General features: G+C 40.2%; 1 long non-coding RNA gene across 1 annotated transcript; it reads left to right on the forward strand.

Moving 5' to 3' along the window:
* Window positions 1–2357: 2357 nt before the first annotated feature.
* LOC121919374 lies at window positions 2358–5931 on the forward strand. Its single transcript, XR_006101461.1, has 3 exons — window positions 2358–2518; window positions 3943–4046; window positions 4830–5931. It is a non-coding gene; the product is annotated as an uncharacterized LOC121919374 (long non-coding RNA).
* Window positions 5932–8280: the final 2349 nt, after the last annotated feature.

Consider the following 8280-nt stretch of genomic DNA (forward strand, 5'->3'; position numbering starts at 1 on the left):
TTTTTTGGATATGTCCGCAGCAAAAGGAAGAAGAAGGAAACTGTAGGACCACTGCGTGGAGAAGATGGCAAAATGCTAACAGAAGACAGAGAAAAGGCAGAATTATTCAACAGCTTCTTTGCCTCAGTCTTCTCAGAAAAGGCAAAGGGTGCTCAACCTGAGGATAATGGAACAGAGGACAGAATAGGGGAATTTCAGCACAGAATAAGTAAAGAGATAGTAAAGGAATACCTTGTTAATCTCAATGAATTTAAGTCTCCAGGACCAGATGAACTACATCCAAGAGTATTAAAAGAACTGGTAAATGTAATATTGGAGCAATTGGCAATAATCTTTGAAGACTCCTGGAGAACAGAAGTACAGAAATTCATTTCCAGTTCATTCATGAATTCACTTCCTTTATGTAATTGCAGCAGTCTGATAACCATCTGCAGGATTCTCCCTGTTCTCAGATTTCCCATGGCTCCTTTGTTCATAGAATCATAGAATTGTAGAGTTGGAAGACACCACAAGGGCCATCCAGTCCAACCCCCTGCCATGCAGGAACTCTCAATCAGATCATCCCTTACAGATAGCCATCCAGCCTCTGCTTAAAGACCTCCAAAGAAGGAGACTCCACTACTCTCCAAGGGAGTGTGTTCCACTGTCGAACAGCCCTTACTGTAAAGAAGTTCCTCCTAATGTAGAGGTGGAACCTCTTTTCTTGCAGCTTTCATCCTTTGCTCCAGGTCCTGTTCTCTGGAGCAGCAGAAAACAAGCTTGCCCCCCCTCCTCAATATTGTTGTGCTGTGATGAAGAGAGGGAGGCAGCCTTGTTCTTAAAGGGACACACACACAACACCCACACACTTCCTTCCCTAGTGCGGCTGGTCTCCTCCTCCTACAGCCTCTAAGAGAACGGCTGGTGGGAGATGGCAGAAAGGATGTTTTGGAATTCCTCTTGTACAGGAAAGAGAAATGGAGGATATGTACTGGAAAAGGAGGACATCTGGGATTTTCAGCTGTTTTTGAAATCAGGCAGGCTTATGGACCAGCCACATGCTCTCTCTCTCTCTCTCTCTCTCTCTCTCTCTCTCTCTCGTGTGTGTGTGTTTATGTGTGGTTTTATGGGAGTTTGCAAAAGGATACAGCTTCTGGGGTAAAAAGTATTTTCCTCCCCAGTTTCCCTTCCCTCTCTGGAGCTTATGTGTGTGTGCACTTGTGGAAATGACAGTTTGGAGCATGCACAAAAAAGTTATTTCCAAGTTTTCAAGGGGATTTGTTCTCATCCGTCTGATACCCAAATTCATTTTTGACCCACTTTGCTGCCTAAGTAATATGCTTTTAAGTCCTTCTTGTGCTCTGTGTGATAATCATTAGCAAATTTGCCTGCTTTTCTAGGATGCCAACAATTTAACAATTTTCAGGATGGAAACACATAGGTCCCCATGTGATAAGGTCCCTGGAAAATGATCACCAAACCTATGTTTAAAGACCACCAGAGATGGCGAGTACATCATTGATTATTTATTTATGGTTATGGCAAACAAGATAGAGGTGACAGTATGCCTTGGAGTTAATTTTTGAAGAGAAATAGAAGAATTAAACTTCCTACCTCCTAACCTATGGAGAATTAGAAAGATATTCTAATGTTTTTAAACAGTAGACTTAATGGCACGGCAACAACTAGTGGTTTTTCTATCAGTGGGACAGTGAATGCAACCCAGGTTCTAGCCCAAATTTTGAAGCAGTTTTCCTGAAGCCATTAATCCTACCCACAAAACCAGTGCAGAAACTTGGATGATACATTTAAAGCTTCAGTTAATTACCTATTGAACAAGAGGAAAATAATACTGGAAAATGCCCAGAAAAATAACAGAAAAACATCCAGGTACATCACACAGGGCAAGTCACATTCTCTCAGCCTCAGAATAAAGAAAAGAAAAACCCTCCCTAAACAAATCTTGCCAAGAAATCCCAGTGATAAGTTCAGTTTAGGGTTGCCATGAGTCAAAAAACGACTGGAAACAACAAACATCCTAAATCTTCTGCCCCTATAAATTTAGGAGCTATTTCATACTACACAACCAAAGCATTGTGATTCCAGTTTCACTGCCATGGCAACATCCTATGGCATTCTGGAATTTGTGTGGCATCCTGGAGTGAGGCCCTAGAACTCTCAGGCTGAAACTCACAAATGGGGTATGCAAACCTGCTACCAATATCCCACCTTATTTCCTCAACCTCCCCCCTCTTTTTGTAGGGGTGTGTGTGGAAAGAAGTAATGGAGGAGAGATCATAAACAGACTGTGTGACTCAAAATGGGGAAAAAACAACATTTCCTGATGGGATCATTGGCTTTGGCTTTAAAGTTTTCTGTGCTCTGCTGTCATGAATTCTGAAGGATGAGAAAACTACAACCCCCATAAGTCTACCAGGAAATGATGTTGCTTAGCTTTTTCCAGAGAGTCAGACAAATGAAGGACTTGTCCTTGAGATTTCCCCTGAAGCCAGTTCCTTCTTCCTGACTGAATGGAAAGGTAAGGAATGTGTTTTTTGGTTTGATCTTGCAACGTAGGAGCATATATGGGAGACTAGTCAGACCGATAGGCTATGCAGCAATGGTTTAGATCCTCTAAAACTTCCTTTGCTTTTTTGTAAAAATGTAAATCATCCTGATCATACTGAAAACCCATCATTGTAATGAAATCTAAAGGAAAATTCAAAAAGCCGAGATCACTTTCCCAGGTGAGCAGTAGAGATACAGACAGATTGCTAATTGTGAACATTATTGGCAAAAGATGGTAAAGAGACAGGAGAACCCTTCTATGCCATTTTGTTAAAAAGCCCTTTTCATACATGCAAGGCACCATTGAACATTGATTGTTTCAATTATGCAATGAGGGTGTAATAAAGTAATCCATATCAGCTTTGTTAGAGTTATATCCATTACTATATATATATATATATATATATATATATACACACACACACACACATATATATATCCATTTCATAGACATTCTTTAAAAATGTACAGATTACACTCAAGATATATGTGCACCTTGGGCCATTTTGATTTATCTCACCCTAGGATTTTAATGATAAAAGCCTTCAGGAATACTTTGCCATTGTCTTCTTTTGGTCACCCTCCTCTAGACATGCTCCAGCTTCTCAACATCATTTTTGAATTGTGGTGCCCAGAACTGGACGCAGTATTCCATATGAAATCTAACCAAAGCAGAATAAAGTGGTACTACTACTTCCCTCAATCTAGACACTATACAATGTTTACATGTTACAATAAATGGCCCCTGGTGCCCCATTTAGCATTACACATTAAGTACGGGGTACAATTAAACAGAATATGCCATTCAAGTAAAAACACCACATTGAACAGATTAGAACACACACACTTCTAAAGTCAGCAGACTAACCCTGGGATTCCTCAGTCTTATCCTGAGAAACAGAAAAGAGGAGCTTGACCCTGAGATCTGGCAACTCTCAGTGGGAGAGGCTATATCTTCCCTTCTTGTACTAAATGCACAGGGAGGGGAAGATTAAACTTCCATATTTCTGCAAGTTGTGTTTTGTGTGTGTGTGTGAAGGAAAGAGCACTCTCTGTGTACATGTACTGATATCACATGTAGCTCATGGATCACAACTTTTTGCTTACCTCTGACACTAGAGGAAATTTTTGAGACAACAAGGACTGACTTCTGTTGTGAATTTCAATGGGAGGTGACATATTGAATCAGTTGACTCATCAAATTCCCTTTGAGTCAATGGGCCTCATTTAGTTAGGATGTACAGCTGAATTTAGGCCAAAGGCTCAGCATTGCATAACTAAATGGATTTTTTTTACAAACTTTTGAGACAAAGATTTCATCTACTTGCATCCTTAAAAACTTAATAAATTTTCACTGTGAACCTTTGTTTCTAACCCAGTCACCTCTCTTCTCAGAGTGTCTTCATTGGAAGGATAGTGAGATCCTGGATGAACATTAACCATGAAGATCCTTCACTGTCTCTCAGTTGTTATCTTTTTCTTATTTCAGGCTCTTCAAGGTGAGTGATGATTAAACATAAACATGGTGGGAAATGAATCTTATGAACATTGAGGTTTTGTTGAGAATACTATATTACTTTGGCCTCCTGCAAGTTGAAAGTTCCACAAAATAGGAATGTAACTTGAAATAGTGTGGATGAACATCAATGTTAGAAGTGGAGAATTTATGGGTTGATTTGAGTGTGTATGGAGAGACAGCAGAGCCATATAGAGTGGCTTCTCCCAGGTTAACAAAGCTATTGAGAGCTCTTTTGGGGCAAAGATAGGGCAAAGTGATTGGTGAGGAGTCTGGAGCCAAACAATGATTTCCCCACTCCATTCAATACCCCATAGGAAGAAGGCAAAAACAAACAAACAAAAAAAAAACAACCCCCATTCTCTCATCCTTAGAAGGCAGCAATGGTTGCAAACCTCCTCTGAAAAAATCTTGCCAAGATAATCCCATGATAGGTTGACTTTAGGGTTGCCATAAGTCAGAAACGACTTGAAGGTGCAGAACAACATGCAATAAACCCTCCATATAGATTTGTATAGGCAGCTGAAATTCCTTGCAGTTCTTGATGTATAAGTCACATTCCCTCCACTCTCCCTTCCTTTTCTGTCCTATTTACTTGCAATCTCTATTTCAGGTCATTTGTGTTCAGCTCTAGGCCACCCAGATTGGGGATTTCTAGTCATGACTTCCCCCGAAAATGTCCATGTAGAATGGGAGAATAAATGCAATAAGAACACATGTGGTAAGAATGGTAGAGACCTCTTTGTTGTCTCTGTTCTCTCTACAGGGGAGAGCCCTGCAGAAGCTATGCTGCTTACCTGTGCCTCCGTGGGTGGATTCTGTCTCCTGCTACCCAACGAGACTTGCCCCTCAGGTGTTATGCTGGATATTCCTTGTCATTTCAAAAGACAATGTTGCTCAAAGTCAAGAGTTTAACCTGGACTTTTCTGGATTAAATCTGTTTAGAAATGCCTCTGTGCAGCTTCCATCCATTCCATTGTAATCTGCAGCTGAGCTGATGTACTGTACAGTGAACTCAATAGGCAGGGCTTTCCTCTCTGTTCTGGGAATGACCAGCAGTGATGGTTCAGGAGCCTTCTATAATTTATCTGGCTGTTACGGCTGCCTTTTAGGTGAAATACTAGACAAGGGTCTTAAACCTTTGTGTAGAAGAGAGTATTTTTGCTGAAATGTTGCTTGTCATATGCTGAAATTCTCTCTTCTTATCAGCTATTAAAGGTACAACAGTGTTGACTTGGCAACCCCAATTTACACTTAGCAAATACATTTTCCACCAAGAGTCTAAAATGAGGTAGGATTTTTGGAATACTTAGTACTTTGGAATACTTAATATTTACTTTAAGCAATCTCAGATGGATCATCTAGACTGCTCTGTAGATCAGTATTAGTGTACGTATTATGAACCTTATCTATGGTTCAAGACACTGCAGTTCAGGAGGTAAAGCACAATGGAACCATTCCACAAATATATGTGTGGCATAATATATTGGAGAACCAGAGCAATGGTGTGGTTTGAGCATTGGATTATGACTCTGGAGACTAGGATTTTATTCCGTGTGGCCTGGAAACCTACTGGGTGACCTTGGTTGAGTCGCACACTCTCAGCCCCGAGAGATCCTATGATAGGATTGACTTAAGGTTGCCAACAACATTGGAGAGCTTCATAATTCACATCTCTGGCATAAAAATAACAGTTACTCCATCATGTAGCAATATGGCCATCATAGTCAGCAGATCTAGGAGTGCCATTAGTGACAATATTTGCCTCAGAATGAAAGAGCATTTGACTACTGGAAGATTTGTCTATGCATTCTGAAATTAAAACAATCTCTCCTTCCTTTTATTGTGCCTTGTGAATGAGACTTTCCCAATAAAGTCATTGTTGTTGTTGCTGTTGTTGTGTGCCTTCAAATCATTTCTGATTTATAGCAACCTTAAGGGATTTTCTTGGCATAATTTGTTCAGAGTGTTTTTTGCAACTGCATTTCTCTGAAGCCAAGACAGTGTGTCTTGCAAAAGGTTACCCAGGGGTGTTCTATGGCCGAGCAGGAATCTGACACTGGCTTTCCATTTTTCTATTCTGACATTCAAATGAACATTTACACCACACTCTCTGGTCTCCTCTTAGCATTTAGCAGTACAGCATTCCTCACCATTGGCTGGTGGGACTTCCACTTTGACAAAATCATGAGTAGCACTTGATTCCCACCCATCTTATACATTGTTCAAAGGGAAGAAATGAGTAGACTAGATGGGTCCACCTGACAATGTTTATGGCCCATGACCAGAAGGTTCTGCAAGGATGTAGCTATGAGGTGGAGGCAAAAGGAGGGCATTGACCCCCCCCCCCCCCGCCAAATAAGAAGTCTTCTCTTCCCATAAATTTTCCCCTCAGTCCCTAGATTTCTAGCATTTGGATATACAATTTAGGATTCCAAAGAAGAAGGAAAGGCAGTTATCAAGGGAACATGAACACAGCAGATCAGAGTTCAAGGTGTACCAAGGGAACATGAACACAGCAGATTGGAGTTCAAGGTGTAAAAAAGTGTCCCTGAAAATCACTGCAAAAGTTATGTTCAGGTCACACTCTTAGGAATGCTAGAAATTTCAGAACTTCAGGGAAATTTCATGGGGGATGGGTAGTTAAATTTTTATTTGGGGGCAATGCGCTCAACTCACAACCTCCACAGCTGTACAAATAAGATCTCCCAACATTTTGGAGGCACATTAGTCCACACCTCTTTCTTTTTAAAGTTTGGATAATTCATTTGGTTGGAATCCTTTCCTATCATATAACAATGAAGAGAAGAAACAGGATATTCAGATTTAATCACAGAAAAGAAAAAGGTCCACCGTGAGAAGAAAGACCCCCTGCAAGTGATGATCTTCACCTCTAAAGAACGGAAATGTTGAAGACCTTGTTCTTCTGAAACACAATATTGCATGTGTGTGTGTAAGTGTCATTGCAAACCCTGATAGTAGCTCTATTCAGGAAGGACATTTTGCTCTCAGTAAGAAAAGATTACATCTTTTGTCCTGGAACCAAGAAAGTACTGCCAGTGCTCATCCCATTAAGCCTCTGCACAATTGTTGCCTGATGGCATTTGTTCATAGTCCAGCTACGCATTGCCTGCTCCTGAACTGCAGAAATAAAGCAGTTTGACACCATTTTAACAGCACTCCTGACTCAATGCTTTGGAATTGGAGATTTGTAGTTTTGTGAGATATTTAGCTTTCTCTGTCGGAGAGCTATAGTGCCATGCTAAACTACAAATCCCAGGATTCCATAGGATGGAATCATGATAGTTTAAGTATTGTCAAATAACATTATTTCTACAGTGAAAATGCAGCCAATGATATCAGAACAATTTGGACATCAGGACAATTTGGCCTTCACTGCTCATCCAGCCTGTTTCAAGTTGGAAGTGTTCCCAAAACAACAATTTTAACAAGGGGATGAGAATCAATTTTTAGGAAGGGCTAAGAATTTAAACGGGTAAACTGGTATTCCTCTCAATTAATAATTTTAAGTAGGGGTTCACAATTTACTTCCTACATCCTCCTTCAGGATTAATATCTTCAGTGTTTCATTAATATAGGGGGTAAATGGCCAGTGAAGGAACATAATGGCATTGTGAAGTTATCCATAACTAAATAGTGGTGTAATAAAGCTCTGGCTCCTACAGCACCATCCTGCCACTGCACAGTTATGGAAGACTTCAGCATTTCATTGTATACATTCTTCTAAAAGTAATATTCAAATATGTCTTAAAATAGTTTAAACAACTTAGCTGTTGAAAAATGTACTTTAGAAATAGATTTAGTACATCTAGAAAACCTCAATATCTGTAGAAATATTTGCAACATGGATTAGACTACAGCCTGGATTTCAGTCTAAAATTTAAAAGAGCACTGAACCCTATTGCTTAGACAGATTAAGCACTTTGCAAACCTCCTGTAAACTTCACACTAACACCTGGAATTCAAAGACTTTGGATGTTATCACACAAAAGCCTATGTGCTCCAAACCAGAAAATGATCGAAGTGCTGACATCCCCGAAAAACAAATCCAATTGGGGATGGTAAACACACACAAGCACAACAAGAATTCAAATGAACTGTACAGAGAGCCCAGTTTGCATTGTGGTATCAAATGGGGGAGGACAAATCCCCATTGTCACCTTGCCAAATACGTTTTATGTGCATGTGCTTGCTCC

Source organism: Sceloporus undulatus, chromosome 1, assembly GCF_019175285.1.
Source record: "Sceloporus undulatus isolate JIND9_A2432 ecotype Alabama chromosome 1, SceUnd_v1.1, whole genome shotgun sequence".
Lineage (NCBI taxonomy): Eukaryota > Metazoa > Chordata > Lepidosauria > Squamata > Phrynosomatidae > Sceloporus > Sceloporus undulatus.